The following is a 22,246-nucleotide window of genomic DNA, read 5'->3' on the forward strand; positions in this document are numbered from 1 at the left end:
CCCTTTCACACTACAGTGTCTACCCGGGAAATTCCCAGGTAGACCCCTTTGAGACAAGAGCAGGGTTTTTCTGCTTACCTGCCTCTTCTCTGCCGTCTGCTCCTCCTAGCCTATCCCCTCTCTGGCTGATGATGATGATGATGTCATCATTCAGCAGCCAAAAGCCGGCCAATCGAAATGCAGTTTTTTGTTATTATAATTTTTTTTAACATTTATTCTAATTCCCTGGTGGTCCAGCGGGAGTGCGGGCGGCCCGCTGTGGCACAGCCGGCCGGTGCTGGGGGTGGTGAGCAGCAGTGCTGAGCGTCCTATAGGACGCTCTGCGCTGTCAGCTCAAAGCAGCAGCGCTGAGCATCCTATAGGATGCTCTGTGCTGTCAGCTCAAAGCAGCAGCGCTGAGCGTCCTATAGGACGCTCTGCACTGTCAGCTACATGCAAAAGCTGCTTGGTGCTGCCCGGGAGTAGTTAATTCCCGGGTAGCACCATTCAGACAGAAGCAGGGTAATTTCCCGGGAAAAACCCTGGTCGATTGCAGGGGCGGCTACCCGGGAATGTGTTCCCGGGTAGGTACCTTTCACACAGATATGAGACCCGGGAATTTTGACCGAGGCAGGCCAAAATCCCGGGAATCTCAGTATGTCTGAAAGTGGTATTAGAGAAGATCATGTACCATAATAGACAGTAATGTGCGCAGCTGTACATCGCAGTGATACCTGAGCAACGAGAAAAGCACCAATTAGCCTTAGCGGTGTATTCGCAATCAGCCAATCACAAGTGATTCACTAGTGCTGGTGAGCACAGCCATCAATACAAGGAGGAGGTAACCAGATCGTCAGAGTAGGGGAGTGTGATGCAAATTTTGGAGTGTGACTGCGCAAAGGCATCATCGCAGCCATGCCCCTGCTACACAATGCCAAGATTACAGGCATTGTGCAGCCAGGGGGCGGGGCCTCGGTGACGCGATTCTACGCGAATCGCATCATCGGTTTCCCCAGGACGGCCACAAGGGGAAGTGAACGGCTGGGGGGTGCGGGTGTGTGGCGCCGGCTGGGTGACTTGCCCGCCATTCCGGGGGGCCGGTTGCACCACCCGATTTTCAGGAGGCTCCCGACCATCCCGGGAGAGTATGCAAGTAAGCATCAATAGCGCATAGGCGCCTGCAGCTGGCCACCTGCAAATAATACGGCTATCTCAGATGTATACGCGTCTGGTTGCCAGCCTGCATGTGATCGCAATTACGCAAACATGTCCTTATCATACTTGGGGGTCTATTTACTAAGCAGTGTTAGGAGAAGTGAAAAGTGAACAGTGAAAAGTGATAAGGTGACAGCCAATCAGCTCCTAACTGCCATCTCACAGGCTGTGTTTGAAAAATGACAGTTGGGAGCTGATTGGCTGGCACCTTATCACTTTTCACTTTTCACTTCTCCTAAAACTGCTTAGTAAACAGACCCCTTGGCCTCTTATAGAATGACCCTTCACTCCCCCATTAAGCCATTATAGCCTCAGCAAGGCATAAGTACCAGAATATCACAAGTCTGCCTAGGCACATATGCATACGTCAGCTTTTTGGGTGAGCGCAGAGCGACTTCACTTAACCCTGCGTCAGGCGCACCTTTGGGACTCCCAGGTTCGGGCGCAGTGCGCCTGACAGGCGCCTGTTATAAAATCGTCATTAGCACCTAATTAACTCAATTCTAACTCTCTTAAAGCGATCAGTGACCTTCATTAGGATGTTCAAGAGAGTATATATGGAAATCTCATTCACAAAACCACATTTATTAACCTTGAAGCAAGTAAAACAAAAAATACTAAATTTTTAAGAGGCGCAGCGTGCCTAAGAGGCCACCCTGGACAAACCTACATATTTCCACAAAATACCCACAACCTTTGTAATTTTCATTCATAAAATGAGCAAAATACACAAACGTGTTAAAATAAAAAGAGATACGTACCTTCAAAAGTCGGACGAGTTCGGGCGCAATGAGCCTGAGAGGCCAGGGAGGTCATTACTGCACTCCACGCAGGTGGCGGGAAAACTGACTTGCGGGGGTTCAAACAGCACCTACAGATAGAAATGTACTAGGAGGGGCAGGCCCCTGCGCCCCCTTGCGGCGGAGAGGTGAGCGAGAACAGCTTTGTGGCGCCTGTCAGGCCAGCTGCGCCTGACGCAGGGTTAAATATGCTATGCCAACTAGTCTCAAGTATTCAATATGCAATCTTGTAAACATGGGGTTAAGACACATATGCCAACTCTCCCTGATTGTCAGGGAGACTCCCTGAAATAGCAGCAATCTCCCTGACTCCCTGAAGAGTCCAGTACTCTCCCTGATTGCACCTTACCCCCCATAATGTAGCTGTTATAGTAACAAAAAAATCAGAGATATATACATTCAAATGGGATCATTAGAATAATTTCCCTGCATTGGTTATAATAAGGCACAATGATCCCTATGGCTACATGCATCAGTGTGTTTTCATCAACATGTAGATCTTACTAAATGCTTTGGGGCTCATTTACATTTGGATGCAAATCAGTATTAAGGCACACCTCTCAGATGTAGCAGTACACGCCCACTTTACCGCCGCGCTCATAGGTGTTGCTTTCACAATCTCCCTGAAATGCTCTTTTATAAAGTAGGCCAGTATGGGTTAAGATTTGTTACTATGATAGCTCATTTGGGATCACAAGCCCTATCGTAATATTTATATTGCTTGTTAACACAATCCTGCACTGAGGGATCAATTTGCAGATCCGCGTAGCCAGGAAGTGCCCGTTTCCTCGGCCAGCGAACTATGCACGGATCTCTCCGAGAAAAAAAATAAAAAAGAACAGATGCTTGCAGGAAATTAGAGGCGAGGTTTGTGGCACAGCATTGCAGATAGAGGACTGGCAGCCAGTGCTGGGGAGCCGAGAGAAAAAACAGATGTTCACAGTCATTTGACGTATTTTTTAGAAGAAACTATTTACTAAGTAAATGTTTGCAAATTCACAAGTGCTCTCCTCACATCCTCACATCACATAACATTAGAAGAAATGCCAACAGCATGATTTTCTTCAAAGGTTATTTTCTTCAATCAACAGAAGAGGGATGCGTGTTGTATCTGTTGGTCCTGCTATGGGCTGTGCCAGGCTACACACTTCAAAGCCTAACACATTTAAAACATCTTTTCATTGCATTCATTTATCATACTCATTTCCAGCATTTGAATACAGTTTGCTTATAGATAGACCCATATCGATAATAGCATTGGGGAACAAGCAGAATAATATGATGATGGAAGAAGGACAGTTCTGCTCGCTGCGTGCCAGATTGGGCCCCATCACCATATGACCGATTGGAGAACACATTTTCTCCATTTCATGGCTGAAATCGGCTGGACATTGGCAGAAGTTACAGGTGGTAGGTGCCCGTATAGAGAGGGGGAGCTGCACATAGGCACCCCAGGCATAATACGCTTCTGTATGTACCCTATTTTGGAGTACAAAATACGGCAATTAAAAATAGTGTGGACCAGTACAAATGATACATACAGCCCCCCACACTTTCTCGACCCTACTCCCCATCACCACTGGCCCTATGCAAGGAGCCCTGGTGCCCTGAGAAAGCACACCCTGCGACTCCCCACATTCCCCTCACATGCCCCTGAGATCTCCCCACATGCTATCCAACCTACACACATGCTCCTTGACAATATGGGCCACATGGGGAGGGGTGCAGAGGCATACATTGGAAGGGGCAGAGACACATATGGGTACAGACTACAGAAGCACATATGTGAGGGGGACAGAGGCACCCATGTGGAGAAGGGGCAGAGGCACCTGTGTGGAGGGGGCAGAGGCATATATGGGGAGGTAGTCAAAGGCGCACGCATGGGGAGGGGTGCAGAAGCACACATGGGTAGGAAGCAGAGCTACATATGGGGAGGGGGTAGAGGCAAACATGGGGAGGGGAGTAGAAGCACACATGGGGAGGGTACAGAGACACACATGGGGAGGGAGGCAGAGGCACATGTGTGGTGGGAGCTATGGTACACATCGGGAAGAGGGCAGATGCACACTTGCATATGGGGCAGAGGCACACATGGGGAGTGGCGCAGAGGCACATATAGTATAATAAGGCGGACAGAGACACACATGGGGAGATGGGCAGAGGCACACATATGAGGAAGGGACACATATGGGGAAGGAAGACAGAATCACATATGGTGAGAGGGTGCAGAGGCACATGTGGGAAGGGAATCAAAGGCACACATGGGAAGGGGCAGAGGTGCAAGTGGGTAGGAAACCGAGGCACACATGGGGAGGGGGCAGAGGCACACATGGGAAGGGGCAGAGGTGCAAGTGGGTAGGAAACCGAGGCACACATGGGGAGGGGGCAGAGGCACACATGGGGAGGGGGCAGAGGCACACATGGGGAGGGGGCAGAGGCACACATGGGAAGGGGGCAGAGGCACACATGGGAAGGGGGCAGAGACACACATGGGGAAGAAGCAGAGGCACATGTGTGGTGAGGACAAAGTCACACATGAGAGGGTGGGCAGAGGGACAAAGGGACAAAGTCACACATGGGAGGGAGCAAAAGTAAACATGGGGAGGGGGCAGTGGCATACATGAGGAAGGGGGGCAGAGGCACACATGGGGATATGGGCAGAGTCACACATATGGGGAAGGGAGCAGAGACACACGTATAAGGAGAGGGAGACAGAATCACATATGGTGAGAGGGTGCAGAGGCACATATGGGCAGGGAATCAAAGGTACACATGTGAAGGGGCAGAGGTGCACGTGGGTAGGAAACAAAGGGGCACATGGGGAGGGGGCAGAGGCACACATTGGAAGGGGGCAGAGGCACACATTGGAAGGGGGCAGAGGCACATATGGGGAGGGGGCACACATGAGGAGGAAGTAGAGGCACTCATTGGGAGGGAGCAAGGTACACATGGGGAGGGAGCAGAGGCACATATGGTGAGAGGGTGCAGAGGCACATATGGTGAGGAAGCAGAGGCACACATAGGGAGAGGGAGAAAGAATCACATATGGTGAGAGGAAGCAGAGGCACATGTGTTGTGGGGACAAAGGCACACATGAGAGAGTGGGCAGAGACACTCATTGGGAGGGAGCAAAGTACACATGGGGAGGGAGCAGAGGTACATGAGGAGAGGGCAGTAACATGCATGAGGAAAGAGGGCAGAAACACACATGGGGAGATGGGCAGAGGCACACATATGAGGAAGGAGGGCAGAAACACATGGGGAGATGGGCAGAGGCACACATATGAGGAAGGAGGGCAGAAACACACATAGGGAGATGGGCCGAGGCACACATATGAGGAAGCAGAGGCACATGTGTGGTGAGGACAAAGGCACACATGAGAAGGTGGGCAGAGACATTCACTGGGAGGGAGCAAAAGTACACATGGCCTCCCCATTAGGAAGGTGGGGCAGAGGCACACATGGGGAGGGAGCATAGATATATGGGGAGGGGGGGCAGTGACATACATTAGGAAGGGGGGGCAGAGGCACATATGGTGAGGGAGCAGAGGTATATGGGGAGGGGGCAGTGACAAACATTAGGAAGGGGGGGCAGAGGCATACATGAGGTAGGGGGGGCAGAGGCATACATGAGGTAGGGGGAGCAGAGGCATACAAGGGGAGAGGGCAGTGACATAGGTGGGGCAGAGGCACACATGGGGAAGGAGCAGAGGTATATGGGAGGGGGGCAGTAACATACATTAGAAAGGGGGGCAGAGGCATACATAAGGTAGGGGGAGCAGAGGCATACATGGGGAGGGGGCAGAGGCATACATTAGGAAGGGGGGGCAGAGGCATACATGAGGTAGGGGGAGTAGAGGCATACATGAGGAAGGGGGACAGAGGCATACATGGGGAGAGGACAGTGACATACATTAGGAAGGGGGGGCAGAGGCATACATGAGGTAGGGGGAGCAGAGGCATACATGAGGAAGGTGGGGCAGAGGCATAAATGAGGAGAGAGCAGATGTATATGGGGAAGGGGGCACTGACATACATCAAGAAGGGGGGGAAGAGGCATACATGATGTAGGGGGAGCAGAGGCATACATGAGGAAGGGGGGGCAGCGGCATACATGGGGTAGGGGGAGCAGAGGCATACATGTGGAGAGGGCAGTGACATACTTGAGGAAGGTGGGGCAGAGGCACACATGGGGAGGGAGCAGAGGTATATGGGGAGGGGGGCAGTGACATACATTAGGAAGGGGGGGCAGAGGCATACATGAGGTAGGGGGGGCAGAGGCATACATGAGGTAGGGGGAGCATAGGCATACATGGGGAGAGGGCAGAGCCACAATACAAAATTGTAGAACAAGGTGCAAACACAGTGGGGGAGGCAGACTCTGGAGGTGAAGAAACAACTACAGACACAGGTGAGACCCCTGTACACGGCAGACACTCATATTGCTGTGCAGTGTATAGTAAGAGGCCCGGATAAGCCGGGATACAGTATACTGCTCTGTAAGATATTTGACACATTCCCAATTTAGCGCAGAGTTCTGGCCTTATGTGTTATCAGTCCAACCCAGTCTCAAATTAACTGACTGTCCTGTTCTATTCCCTGGCTATAAAATTCAGTAACTTCACACTTACAAGGGAGGTTAGGGTTATGCACTAGGGGCAGGGTTATAGATAGGCTTTGGCAGTGGTGAGGTAGGCTACGGGAAGGGAGGTTAGGGTTATGCACTAGGGCAAGGTTATAGATAGGCTGCGGCAGTGGTGAGGTAGGCTACGGGAAGGGAGGTTAGGGTTATGCGCTAGGGGCAGGGTTATAGATAGGCTGTGGCAGTGGTGAGGTAGGCTACAGGAAGGGAGGTTAGGGTTATGCACTAGGGCAGGGTTATAGATAGGCTGCGGCAGTGGTGAGGTAGGCTACGGGAAGGGAGGTTAGGGTTATGCACTAGGGCAGGGTTATAGATAGGCTGCGGCAGTGGTGGAGTAGGCTACGGGAAGGGAGGTTAGGGTTATGCACTAGGGGCAGGGTTATAGATAGGCTGCGGCAGTGGTGAGATGGCTACAGGAAGGGAGGTTAGGGTTATGCAGTAGGGCAGGGTTATAGATAGGCTGTGGCAGTGGTGAGGTAGGCTACAGGAAGGGAGGTTAGGGTTATGCACTAGGGGCAGGGTTATAGATAGGCTGCGCAGTGGTGAGGTAGGCTACAGGAAGGGAGGTTAGGGTTATGCACTAGGGCAAGGTTATAGATAGGCTGTGGCAGTGGTGAGGTAGGCTACGGGAAGGGAGGTTAGGGTTATGCACTAGGGCAGGGTTATAGATAGGCTGTGGCAGTGGTGAGGTAGGCTACAGGAAGGGAGGTTAGGGTTATGCACTAGGGCAGGGTTATAGATAGGCTGCGGCAGTCGTGAGGCAGGCTACAGGAAGGGAGGTTAGGGTTATGCACTAGGGGCAGGGTTATAGATAGGCTGCGGCAGTCGTGAGGTAGGCTACGGGAAGGGAGGTTAGGGTTATGCACTAGGGGCAGGGTTATAGATAGGCTGTGGCAGTGTTGAGGTAGGCTACAGGAAGGGAGGTTAGGATTATGCACTAGGGCAGGGTTATAGATAGGCTGTGGCAGTGGTGAGGTAGGCTACAGGAAGGGAGGTTAGGGTTATGTACTAGGGCAGGGTTATAGATAGGCTGCGGCAGTGGTGAGGTAGGCTACAGGAAGGGAGGTTAGGGTAATGCATTAGGGCAGGGTTATAGATAGGCTGTGGCAGTGGTGAGGTAGGCTACAGGAAGGGAGGTTAGGGTAATGCACTAGGGCAGGATTAGAGATAGGCTGTGCTAGCGAAGGGCTAGGCTATGGGAGGGGAGGGCTATGCACTAGGGGGATGGTTAGGGTTAGGCACAAGGGGGAGGGTTAGGGTTAGACAAAAGGAGGAGGGTTAGGCTATGGGAAAGGGGTTAGGGATAGGCACTAGGGGGGTTACAGTTAGTCACTAGGGGATAGAGTTAGGCACTACGGGGGGTGGGTTAGGGTTAGGGTTAGGGTTATGCACTTGCACTTGGAGAGGGTTAATGTTAGGTACTGCAGTGATGGTTAGGGCTAAGCACCAAGGGGAGGGTTAGGGTTAGGCTGTGGGAGGGAAGGTTAGGCACTACGGGGAGGGTTAGGGTTATGCACTAGGGGGAGAGTTAGGCACTAGGGGGAGGGTTAGTGTTAGGCACTAGGGGGAGGGTTAGGCACTAGGGGGGTTAGTGTTAGGCACTAGGGGGAGGGTTAGGCTGTGGGAGGGGAGGTTAGGCACTAGGGGAGGGTTAGTGTTAGGCACTAGGGGGAGGGTTAGGCTGTGGGAGGGGAGGTTAGGCACTAGGGGGGAGAGTTAATGTTAGACACTAGGGGAAGGTTTGTGTTAGGCACTAGGGGGAGGATTAGGGTTTGGCTGTGGGAGGGGATGTTAGTCACTAGGGGGAGGGTTAAGCACTAAGGGGAGGGTTAGTGCTCGGCACTAGGGGGAGGGTTAGGCTGTGGGAGGGGAGGTTAGGCACTAGGGGGAGGGTTAGTGTTAGGCACTAGGGGGAGGGTTAGGCACTAAGGGGAGGGTTAGTGTTAGGCACTAGGGGGAGGGTTAGGCTGTGGGAGGGGAAGTTAGGAACTAGGGGGAGGGTTAGTGTTAGGCACTAGGGGGAGCATTAGGGTTAGTCTGTGGGAGGGGAGGTTAGGGTTAGGCACTAGGAGAAGGGTTAGTCTTTTGGTATACTCACTGCTGGATGAGTGCCAGAAGTCCTCATCAGCTGACCACCAGACACTGGTGGAGCCACCGGACCCACTGAGCCAGGTAAGTCACCAGCAGACCTCCAGGAAAGTTTCTCCAACATTTCATCAGTGTCGACAAGACGAATAGTCGCCGCGGTCAATGACGATATGCCAAGCATGTCGAAATTACAACATGTTGACATTATTGCATCGACATGATGTTGACAAAATATACCACAGCCCATTTACAGTGCTGCGGATTATAATAACACTATTATGCTAGACCCAGACACCGGTATTTACAGAAGTGGTCATTGATGTAGTGCTCCCATTTGGAAGCTGCAGAGGGCTAATGACATGAAAGTAGATGATGATACAGCCCAGAGATTTCCTATATTCAGATGCCGTCACTAATTACTTATAATACACCACGTCCCAGAGGCCTCAGCAATACACCAATCGTCTAATAAATTAAATCCTTTCTTTTGAGATGCTTTAACTTCTAAGGGTTACAAAATCTTTCAATATCACTATCTTTATGAACAGAATGTGGTTTTAGGAAATTCAGCTATCAGCGACCGTCCCATAAATGCGCCACGAGAACGTCTCCCTAATTATTTCTAGCAAACTGGCCCATATATATATATGGGAATAAAAATGCCTTAATCTGAATATTCTCCGCATGGCTGTGTGATGTGATTACATCACAGGGAATAATTACCTTGACTTCCAGATTTATTTCATCCTGCCTTTTTTCCCCTGTAGTTTATAAACCTTCTATCGGATGAGGTGTTGTCATGTGTGCAAACCACTTATCATACTAACATAAAATAAAGACACTGAGACGTGGATTTGGCAGATAACTTGATGGCGATTTATTGGAGCAATAATAATTATTATTTATTTAAGGATGTATGGTGGCAAAGAAAGGACGGCCAGAAATCAGCCAGATCTGCTATGCCCACACACAAACAACAAAAGGCATAGCAGGCGTAGATCGCCCAGAGTGCATACACATAACCATGTAACTCATATCATCAACAAAAGGTAACGCTCACCCCCATCTTGACTTCCCACCCGTTTAGGTGGTGATACTGCCCCCCGTTAGGTTGGTACAGCCAACTACCAGTCAACGAAGGGAGCGCCCTTAAATCATAATTGCACCCGGACTGGCGACCTGCCGTTCTTTCCCGCCACCCAAAACCAAACCCACAACATACCAAAATTTATAGGGGAGGGAGGGTGGGGAATCTGGAACAAAGAGGCTTTGGCCCACACTTTTATCCCACTATATAATGTTCCTGTTACAAACCCGCCCCTGCTTGCCATAGGCTAACTCCCTCAAGTAATTTGCATACATGCCTGCCCCCATCCTAGAGGTTTAAAACACCTCTTTTCTTATGCAATCTTTCGGTTTCTCTTTTTTAATGAAAACAGAGAAGGTTTCTGAAATTCAAACGGAGAGCGGGGCTGACAATTGAACGTTTAATCTCCGCTTGGTAACTGTGACACCTCCAAAGATTGTTCTCTATCCAGCCTGAGCCAGAAAAAAATTGGCTAAAGATATTAAGAATCACAGGCACAGCCCCGACCAGTGAGTAAAATAAGCTGTCCATCTCTAGTGATGGAGGAGCTGCCTGTCCCCATTCTTGTGAAGGTTTCTAAGATAACCCGCTGACAAGATACATCTACGCTACCTTTTAAATAAAATATCAGACTGTTGGAACGTGGTGGAGCTTTCTCTCCTGCTGGCTCCTTGAGAGCAGTTTGTATTCACTGTTCCCTTCATTAAAAGTGGGACAAACTACACGCCCTGGTAATACAATCCTCTTATCAATGATATGCTGGGACATAGCACAAACATAAAGTAAAATTGCTTAGAAAGTGTATATGATGATGATTATTATTATTATTATTATTTTTAGATATAATTACTCAAAGTTGCAGCAAACTTTTGCACAAATCAATCAGTTAGGAAAATTCTGTATGACTGAGATGCGAGGATTAATCTGTGAGTTGTGGTCCTGCTTCGCCATTCTATGCTGTATTTGCATTTTGCTGAACTTAAGTCTATGAATGATGGTCTACAGCCATGGCCAAAAGTTTTGAGAATGACACAAGTATTGGTTGTCACAAAGTTTGCGGCTCCAGTGTTTTTAGACCTCTTTGTCAGATGTTACTATGGTATACTGAAGTAACGTTACAAGTATTTCATAAGTGTCAAAGGCTTTTATTGACAATTACATTAAGTTTATGCAAAGAGTCAATATTTGCAGTGTTGACCCTTCTTTTTCAAGACCTCTGCAATTCGCCCTGGCATGCTGTCACTCAACTTCTGGCCCGCATACTGACTTATGGCCACCCATTCTGACCTAATCAATGCTTGGAGTTTGTCAGAATTTGTGGGTTTTTGTTTGTCCACCCGCCTCTTGAGGATTGACCACAAGTTCTCAATGAAATTAAGGTATGGGGAGTTTCCTAGTCATGGACCCACATTTTTGATATTTTGTTCCACGAGCCACTTAGTTATCACTTTTGTCTTATGGCAAGGTGCTCCATCATGCTGGAAAAGGCATTGTTCATCACCAAACTGTTCTTGGATGGTTGGGAGAAGTTGCTCTTGGAGGATGTTTTGGTACCATTCTTTATTCATGGCTGTGTTCTTAGGCAAAATTGTGAGTGAGCCCCCTCCCCTGGTTAAGAAGCAACTCCACACATGAATGGTCTCAGGATGCTTTACTGTTGGCATGACACAGGACTGATGGTAGCACTCACCTTTCCTTCTCCAGACAAGCGTTTTTCCAGATGCCCCAAACAATCTGAAAGAGGATTCATCAGAGAAAATAACTTTACCCCAGTCCTCAGCAGTCCAATCCCTGTCCTTTTGCAGAATATCAGTCTGTCCCTGGTGTTTTTCCTGAAAAGAAGTGGCTTCTTGACACCAGGCCATCCTCCAAAAGTCTTCGCCTCACTGTGCGTGAAGATGCACTCACACCTGCCTGCTGCCATTCCTGAGCAAGCTCTGCACTTTTGGTGCCTGGATGTTCTTGGGCGCCCTGAAGCCTTCTTGACAACTATTGAAGTTCTTGATGATCCGATAAATGGTTGATTAGGTGCAATCTTACTAGCAGCAAAATCTTTGCCTGAGAAGCCCTTTTTGTGCAAAGTAATGATGACTGCACATGTTTCCTTGCAGGTAACCATGGTAAGGAAGAACAATGATTTCAAGCTCCACCCTCCTTTTAAAGCTTCCAGTCTGTTATTCTAACTCTATCAGCATGACAGAGTGATCTCCAGCCTTGTCCTCGTCAACACTCTCACCTTTGTTAACGAGAGAATTACTGACATGATGTCAGCTGGTTCTTTTGTGGCAGGGCTGAAATGCAGTGGAAATGTTGTGTTGGGATTAAGTTCATTGTCATGGCAAAGAGGGACTTGGGAGGTTAGGGTTAGGCACCACTAAGGGAGGGTTAGGGATGGGGGGGACAGGGGAGGGTTAGGGTACTTACCTGCTCCAGTCGGGATCTCTTCCCGACGGGCATCCGCTGTCGGGATTTGAACCGGCTAAACAGCCTCCGGTATTTTAATCCCATTCCCTCTAGAGTATATGCAAATTGCCATCATAAAAACTGAAGCAGCAGAGTTTTTGAAAACAAATACTTGTGTCATTCTCAAAACTTTAAGGCCAAATTCTGCCAGAGAAATGTGAAATTTTGCAGCCGAATGGGGAACAAGGTAAATATTTTAAGGAAAAGTTATGAAAATGTTCAGATATTCATCTAATTAAAACTTTATAGCACATAGCAAATTTACTGGCATTAGCAGAACTTGGTTGAGGGTAGAGATCTGCAGGTCCACCGAGAGCTCTGACGGACCCGGGTACTGGGAGGGGACATGGCTAAATCCAGGAGGCGTTGCCATGCCCACTCCCCAAAAAAACCTTAACAAAATCCCGTGCGAGGTGCTGCATTGTGGTACTGCGCAATCAGCACTGGGTGCAGCCTCAGAGGAGGTGGATAGGGGGGGGGGGGCGACCTGTAACACCTTTCACTTCTCTGTCCACTACCGCTGGCCACATCTGTAAAGCCGCGGCGGCCCATTGGCAGTGATAGGGGACTGCTGCACTCACTACCCTATGTGCCGTGGCTGTGCTACTATACAGGCGTGGCCAGCGGTGGTGGGCAGAGCAATGGGGGCAGTCCATGACCTGGGCCCCTCCATCGGCCCGGGCTGGGTAAGCAGTTACCCCTTCACCCACCCGCCCTCGGAGCCCCTGTGGATGAGTCCTTATAAACCATACTTTAGGTGAACCAAAGAGCCCCTCTTGGTGCACCAGGGTCCTTTCCACTTTACTGCACATGTAACAACTCGTACGGTATTTATTTACCTCTGACAATACAGTGTTAACCCTCCTTCATTTCTGTCTTTAAAAGAAGTAGCCAATCACCAAACTGTCGGACCTCAACACGAAAAGGTCATGGCCATGGTGTGTGGGCGTGACCACACAAAGTTGGGACTTTCGTGGCCCTTTCCACAGATGCTGTGCAACAGACCTTGTTGGGAGTGTGGCAGTCCCAGTCTTGTGTTCTTTATACCCACCTATCCCACTCAGCACCCTAGCACCAATGTAAATCTGTTTATTATACTTTCAGAATCAGTAGTATTAGTATATTACTGTAGTTATATATTATACAAAACTTCTTCATTCAATGTAAATGCAACAAAAACAACCTTGGCCAACCAGGTCTTTCCATCAATTTGAGCAAACAAATGCGCCTTCGCTTGATGAATGGCATCTTACCTCATTAAACCATATTGTGTCCATAGAAATAGGTGCAACTATGCAAAAATAGGTGTGGAAAAGGCACAGAACAGAAAGACTTTAGGGCCACTGCGCCTGATTCAGAGCCGGACGCTATTTGCGGACGGTCGTTCTGAAGAATGGGCCAGATATTTAAATTGAGTGCTCGCTCTTTGCGGTCTGTGGACGCCTCTATGTCTGAGCGAGGGTCCGAAAAATGCGCTCGCTGTTTTATAAAGACGCCCCTTTGCCGTTCGCATCATACATCATCTCCGCTATTTATTTGATTAATCGGGAACATCAAAAGGCATCTGAACTTCTCGCAGTGCTTGTGGTAGGATTTACTTCCCGCTATCGCTGCGAGCAGTTCAGGCTAAAAGACAACCAAGTGACGTGGTTGATGATGCTGCTTTGTTAATTATGCACTCCCATTAAACGGTGTTTTGACCGTTTGGCACGCCTGCGTTCGGATCTCCACTCCCCCGTTTTCAAGCACCTTCCCCTGTTACCACCCACAAACGCCTCATTCTGTCACTCAAATTAGCATCCCCTCGCTGTTTTACGAGCACACGATTTCCGACCGCAATGACTGGTTCACGCATGCGCATTACGACCCATACGCATGCGCAGTTTTGCGAACATCGCTCAGAGCGAACGAGTGGCCGCTTACGAGCGGCTCTGAATCAGGCCCTCAGTTCAACACTTATCTGCTTTTACCAGTGACCCCAATGGGCTTAATAACTCCATGAGCTAAAATCATAAACTGTATTCTTATGACCGTTTTACTTTATCCTTTTGGGAAGTTTGGATTCACACTTGTTCGCTGTTCAGTTGCTAAAATCCAGTTTCGGTGAATCCTTAATTGGAAGAAGGAGATTGTGGATATAAGTGGTCCTTGTTTTTCTCGGTTCTCTTTCCCATGTGACACACAGAGGATTTTATTTTGGGGAGATGGTGAGACAGGAGTGTCACTTCTCTCTATTAAATAGTCCTTAATTGTATTTGTGAACAGAACTGGGGACATGTGTGTGACATTTCCGAGCAGAGTAAACACAGATAAAGGAGCTTAGTATTGATTAAGTTTGCTTGTTTAAAAAAAAAAAAAGATTGTGAAACGTAGATATACAGGGAAGAGCGTAGTATCTCTGCAATAAAAAATCTGTCTGTACACAACATCAAGGTGCATGTAGATGTAAAATAATGAGGACGGCAACGACGTCAGATATAGGGGTCTGTGGGCCTGATTCAGAGACGCTCGTAAGCGGCCGCTCGTTTGCTCCGAGCGATGTTCGCACATCTGCGCATGCGTATGGGTCGTAATGCGCATGCGCCAACCAGTCAGTGCGGTCAGAAATCGTGTGCTCGCAAAATAGCGAATGCCTGCTAATTTGAGTGACAGAATGAGGCGTTTGTGGGTGGTAACAGGGGAAGGTGCTTGAAAACGGGGAGTGGAGATCCGAACGCAGGAGTACCAAATGGTCACAACGGGCGTTTTAAGGGTGTGCATAATTAACAAAGCAGCGTCATCGACCACGTCACTTGGTTGTCTTTTAGCCTGAACTGCTCGCATGATTGCGGTAGGAAAATGCTACCACAAGAATAGCGAGCAGTTCATACGCCTTTCGATGTACTCGATTAATCAAATAAATAGCGGAGATGACGTATGATGCGAGCGGCCAAGGGGCGTATTTACAAAATAGCGAGCGCATGTTTCGTTCGCTCGCTCAGACATAGAGGCGTCAACAGACCGCAAAGAGCGAGCGCTCAATTTAAATAGCCAGCCCCTTTTTCTGAACGAGTGTCCGCAAGTAGCGTCCGGCTCTGAATCATTCCCTGTGATACTAAGCTTAGGAGAAAGACCAAGTGGATGGAGGTAAAGGGCCTTATTCAGCTTCGGGCGGAATTGCAAAGCTACTCACAAGCACAGGAGGTATCACGCCTCCTGCTGCATTACTTATCCGAGCTGCGTTGTCCAACACAGCATCAGATAATCTGCTGAACATCGGCCGGCTAAGGTGACCCATGGGGTCACACAGCCGGAAGCTGCAGATGAGAGGAAGAAGCCAGGAAATCTCCGTCAGCCGACGGAGATCCTGGCCTCTTCCCTCCCCACCAACGTCGGCGACACACCTCCGTTTCGGTAAACGTAGGTCATCGCCGCTCCCTCCCCACCAACAAACGGCAGCAGACTGTCGATCACTGACAGTCTACGTGCGGGATCGCAGATCGGTTCTGCACATGCGCAGTACGGGTCAGGCGTCTGCACAGATTCCCGATCATCGGGAACCTGCGTTCAGTGGTGCACTAGCGTGCACTGCTGAAGGAGGGCCAAAGTACCAACCAATCAGCTCCTAAGTGTCACTTTACAGGTTCTAAATTTTAAGAATGACAGTTAGGAGCTGATTGGTTGGTACTTTATCTCTCACCACTTTATCTCTCTCCAAGGCTTAGTAGATAGACCCCATAGTGAATATTTGACCTGATTTCATTAAAAGGTGAACAGAAATGGCGCTGCCGCTGTGTGACAATATGCAAAAGCCACACGGTGGATTCACTCGCAAAGCGCGTAAGTCCATAATTGAGCCACTGCATCCTTGCTCGCTGCAGGAGAGCCCCCTGCGTGTCCGGAGATCGCTATGTCTTACTCAGAAGGCTGATGGCCGCCTGATCTGCGCTTAATGTCTCTAGTTTGGTGTGTGAGCGGCGCATGTGAGATGCTTTCCGTGGGCGTCTCTAAGCACTGGACGGCGAGTGGCTCATTAACATATTTTTGCAATTGCGAATCCGTGAGAGATCACAGCTGCGATAACATTTGCGTCCGCATCTGATTCAGGCCAAGGGTCAGATCAATAACTTGACAATCGGACATTTGAGTAACCCTCAGGTTGTCTGGCAAAACTACGCTGCCCGAAGCAGTGACGCTGCGTCCGACAACGCAATCACTGGCTCTAGCACGCCCCCATAATGGAGACAACTCGCCTCTGTTTTGATGGACGCTACCTTTCTCCTCCCCCAATTGCCTGCAGCATTTCAATTATGCTGCGGTGTCCAGGGCACTACTGGCCACGGGCGCATGCGCAGTCCCGAAACCGTCGGCCATTTGCAACCAAATTGGGACTGCATTCGTGGCTGAGTCAGGCCCATTGACCTATGATAACTAGGGGTACAGTCATACTTGCCGACAATCAGTTCCCTCCTTCCAGGAGGGAGCTGATTGTCGGCTAACAGCTGGGGGCGTGTCAGGCCATGATGTCACATTTGGGGGTGGAGCTGAGGGTGGAGCTGCATGATCGCATCATCGTAGCCCCGCCCCCTCTTCACAATGCCATTATTTTTGGCATTGTGAAGCAGGGGGCGGGGCCACGATGATGCGATTCAGCGCAAATCGCGTCACCGCCCCCCCCCGCTGCGGGGGTTTTTAGTTTATTCTGGGGGGTGGTCGGGAGGGTTGCCGGCTGCCCGGAGGCTTGCCTGCCTTTCCGGGGGGCCGGGAGCGGCACCCGAAAATCGGGAGGCTCCCGGCCAAATCGGGAGGGTAGGCAAGCCTGGGTACAGTATATAACTGAAGTGTAAGTCTGTTTAGCGCAGTAACAATATCTATATTTAAAGAAAAAATAAATCCTTATATCCAACTGTATGTGAGCCAGCATGGTGCCAATACATGTGCTGAGATACCGCCCAACATTATGGCCCTGATTCTGAGTGGGAAGAGGCCTGTCTATCAATAAAGGGTGCTGGGTATGCTGGGAACACGGGCCCCTGGTCCAGGGGGGCCCAGAACCACACGCCCTGCACCCATAGTATTGCTTACCTCTCCGGAGTCCCACGTCGGCGGAGGTGTCTGGCACTGTAAAACTACTGGAAAATGGCAGCCGCGGCCATTTTCCCGTCGTTTGTGCATGCGCAGTACAGGGAAAATGGCCACCGCTGCCGTTTTCCCGGTGACCTGTGCATACACTATAGACTCTGGACACACTCTAGTGCCCAGAGTCTATAACTCCGGCGCTGGCCACGCACAACTCAGCGTGCTGCCAGCCGCCGGGCGGAGAGGAGGGGACCCATGTCGGAGATTACACACAGGCCCCCTCCTCTATAGAAACGCCCCTGCCTGTCTGTGTCTGTGTATCTGACATTACGCCAATGCTGCTACAGCGTCCATCCCCGGTGTATACCTGTGCGTCCAAATGCGCAAGGACTGAGACATCCACTCTGAGCACCTTCCGACGTGGCAATCGTGCTTGGTACATCTTTAGTCGCACCATCAGACGCACCATTGAAATTTCACCAGCCCTATGGCAGGGCATAACCGCTATGCGCCATACGCCCGTCATTCTCCCATAAGACACAACATTGTGTTTCAAATTAGCCCTCCCCCCCCCCGTTACCTCCCAATCACTGCCCAGGAACGCACCACACATTCCAAATATACTTCTGCTACCGTGCGTCTGAATCTGTACTGCGACTCTATACGTACTAAGGGCCTCATTCTGAGATGGACGCTATTTATGTACCTTGCATATTGTCACATTTTACTGGGACAATCCCAGAATTATAAACTAGAAAAGGTTGGGGCACACATCACACACAAATCAGCACAGCTTCCAAAAGTGGGTGTGGTAGAGTGACAAGTGGGTGTGGTAGAGTGACGAGTGGGTGTGGTAGAGTGACAAGTGGGTGTGGTAGAGTGACGAGTGGGTGTGGTAGAGTGACGAGTGGGTGTGGTAGAGTGACGAGTGGGTGTGGTAGAGTGACAAGTGGGTGTGGTAGAGTGACGAGTGGGTGTGGTAGAGTGACAAGTGGGTGTGGTAGAGTGACGAGTGGGTGTGGTAGAGTGATAAGTGAGTGTGGTAGAGTGACGAGTGGGTGTGGTAGAGTGACAAGTGAGTGTGGTAGAGTGACGAGTGGGTGTGGTAGAGTGACAAGTGGGTGTGGTAGAGTGACAATTGGGTGTGTTTAGGCAGAATTGGAATTTGTACAATTTTTGAATGAACCACGCTGGGGGAAGGAGGGCCAAAGTACCAACCAATCAGCTCCTAAGTGTCACTTTACAGGTTCTAAATTTTAAGAATGACAGTTAGGAGCTGATTGGTTGGTACTTTATCTCTCACCACTTTATCTCTCTCCAAGGCTTAGTAGATAGACCCCATAGTGAATATTTGACCTGATTTCATTAAAAGGTGAACAGAAATGGCGCTGCCGCTGTGTGACAATATGCAAAAGCCACACGGTGGATTCACTCGCAAAGCGCGTAAGTCCATAATTGAGCCACTGCATCCTTGCTCGCTGCAGGAGAGCCCCCTGCGTGTCCGGAGATCGCTATGTCTTACTCAGAAGGCTGATGGCCGCCTGATCTGCGCTTAATGTCTCTAGTTTGGTGTGTGAGCGGCGCATGTGAGATGCTTTCCGTGGGCGTCTCTAAGCACTGGACGGCGAGTGGCTCATTAACATATTTTTGCAATTGCGAATCCGTGAGAGATCACAGCTGCGATAACATTTGCGTCCGCATCTGATTCAGGCCAAGGGTCAGATCAATAACTTGACAATCGGACATTTGAGTAACCCTCAGGTTGTCTGGCAAAACTACGCTGCCCGAAGCAGTGACGCTGCGTCCGACAACGCAATCACTGGCTCTAGCACGCCCCCATAATGGAGACAACTCGCCTCTGTTTTGATGGACGCTACCTTTCTCCTCCCCCAATTGCCTGCAGCATTTCAATTATGCTGCGGTGTCCAGGGCACTACTGGCCACGGGCGCATGCGCAGTCCCGAAACCGTCGGCCATTTGCAACCAAATTGGGACTGCATTCGTGGCTGAGTCAGGCCCATTGACCTATGATAACTAGGGGTACAGTCATACTTGCCGACAATCAGTTCCCTCCTTCCAGGAGGGAGCTGATTGTCGGCTAACAGCTGGGGGCGTGTCAGGCCATGATGTCACATTTGGGGGTGGAGCTGAGGGTGGAGCTGCATGATCGCATCATCGTAGCCCCGCCCCCTCTTCACAATGCCATTATTTTTGGCATTGTGAAGCAGGGGGCGGGGCCACGATGATGCGATTCAGCGCAAATCGCGTCACCGCCCCCCCCCGCTGCGGGGGTTTTTAGTTTATTCTGGGGGGTGGTCGGGAGGGTTGCCGGCTGCCCGGAGGCTTGCCTGCCTTTCCGGGGGGCCGGGAGCGGCACCCGAAAATCGGGAGGCTCCCGGCCAAATCGGGAGGGTAGGCAAGCCTGGGTACAGTATATAACTGAAGTGTAAGTCTGTTTAGCGCAGTAACAATATCTATATTTAAAGAAAAAATAAATCCTTATATCCAACTGTATGTGAGCCAGCATGGTGCCAATACATGTGCTGAGATACCGCCCAACATTATGGCCCTGATTCTGAGTGGGAAGAGGCCTGTCTATCAATAAAGGGTGCTGGGTATGCTGGGAACACGGGCCCCTGGTCCAGGGGGGCCCAGAACCACACGCCCTGCACCCATAGTATTGCTTACCTCTCCGGAGTCCCACGTCGGTGGAGGTGTCTGGCACTGTAAAACTACTGGAAAATGGCAGCCGCGGCCATTTTCCCGTCGTTTGTGCATGCGCAGTACAGGGAAAATGGCCACCGCTGCCGTTTTCCCGGTGACCTGTGCATACACTATAGACTCTGGACACACTCTAGTGCCCAGAGTCTATAACTCCGGCGCTGGCCACGCACAACTCAGCGTGCTGCCAGCCGCCGGGCGGAGAGGAGGGGACCCATGTCGGAGATTACACACAGGCCCCCTCCTCTATAGAAACGCCCCTGCCTGTCTGTGTCTGTGTATCTGACATTACGCCAATGCTGCTACAGCGTCCATCCCCGGTGTATACCTGTGCGTCCAAATGCGCAAGGACTGAGACATCCACTCTGAGCACCTTCCGACGTGGCAATCGTGCTTGGTACATCTTTAGTCGCACCATCAGACGCACCATTGAAATTTCACCAGCCCTATGGCAGGGCATAACCGCTATGCGCCATACGCCCGTCATTCTCCCATAAGACACAACATTGTGTTTCAAATTAGCCCTCCCCCCCCCCGTTACCTCCCAATCACTGCCCAGGAACGCACCACACATTCCAAATATACTTCTGCTACCGTGCGTCTGAATCTGTACTGCGACTCTATACGTACTAAGGGCCTCATTCTGAGATGGACGCTATTTATGTACCTTGCATATTGTCACATTTTACTGGGACAATCCCAGAATTATAAACTAGAAAAGGTTGGGGCACACATCACACACAAATCAGCACAGCTTCCAAAAGTGGGTGTGGTAGAGTGACAAGTGGGTGTGGTAGAGTGACGAGTGGGTGTGGTAGAGTGACAAGTGGGTGTGGTAGAGTGACGAGTGGGTGTGGTAGAGTGACGAGTGGGTGTGGTAGAGTGACAAGTGGGTGTGGTAGAGTGACGAGTGGGTGTGGTAGAGTGACAAGTGGGTGTGGTAGAGTGACGAGTGGGTGTGGTAGAGTGACAAGTGGGTGTGGTAGAGTGACGAGTGGGTGTGGTAGAGTGATAAGTGAGTGTGGTAGAGTGACGAGTGGGTGTGGTAGAGTGACAAGTGAGTGTGGTAGAGTGACGAGTGGGTGTGGTAGAGTGACGAGTGGGTGTGGTAGAGTGACAAGTGGGTGTGGTAGAGTGACAATTGGGTGTGTTTAGGCAGAATTGGAATTTGTACAATTTTTGAATGAACCACGCTGGGGGAAGGGGGGTATACTACCATAGGCAGGGCTGTAACTAGGGAGGTACCATCGCTGCTCCGACGGCACCTCTTTTTCAGCCGGTGGGGTGCTTGGAAGCAGTAGAGTAAGTTCATCCCAGACATCCGGAGGCAAGTTACAATTTGGTTGACACAGCCGCTGACACTGTAATGTAGCAATTCACATGCAGACAGGCTATAGACAGATGAAGGCAGCAGCTGATGGTCTGACATGGAGCTCTCCTCTAGTGTATGGTGGCTTCTCAGGTGCCGGGAAGGGGTGCCATGTATTGGGCGGCCATGACGGTACACTCCAGGTACATAGTTACAGCCCTATGTGGGGTGAATATGTTGTGGACAATGGAGGAGGTGCCCCTTCCGAGCTGGAGCCCGGCGGCTGGCACCTCTATTGGGGTGCCTAACCCTAACCTCCCCCCCTGTGCCTAACCCTAACCCCCCCTCTAAGTGCCTAAACCTAACCCCCCCTTCCCCGCTTCCTAAACCTAAGTCCCCTGGGGGGGTGCCTAACCCTAACCACCCCCCGGGGGTGCCTAACCCTAACCCTCCCTCCCCATAGCCTAACCCTAACCTCCCGGGGGGGGGGTGCCTAGCCCTAAGTCCCCCCCGGGAGCCCTAAACCTAACCCTCCCCCTCTGCGGCTGTCCGCTGCGGCGCCCGGCATCCGCTCGATTGGGATGCCGGACGCCGGTCTCCAGACGTCGGGCAAATGACAGGCGTCTAGATTTAGACACCTGTCGTTCGTCCCTAGTCGGGATAAAGCAGTCTGGAAGCCGGTGGTCGTCATTTAGACCGTCGGGTTCCAGACTACATCCCCTCCATTGTCTCCCATAGTTCTGCCCTTGCTTGGCATGGCACCCTGCAGCCGCCTGACACACCCTTAGGAAGCATGGCATTATTGATCTAGCATAGTCTCTGAAATGACAGAAGCTGATTGGTTGCGTTGGGAAACTTCTCCACTGTATCTCTCTCCAGGGGAG

This window comes from Taudactylus pleione, unplaced genomic scaffold, assembly GCF_031769625.1.
Source record: "Taudactylus pleione unplaced genomic scaffold, aTauple2 ptg000512l, whole genome shotgun sequence".
NCBI classification, from domain to species: domain Eukaryota; kingdom Metazoa; phylum Chordata; class Amphibia; order Anura; family Myobatrachidae; genus Taudactylus; species Taudactylus pleione.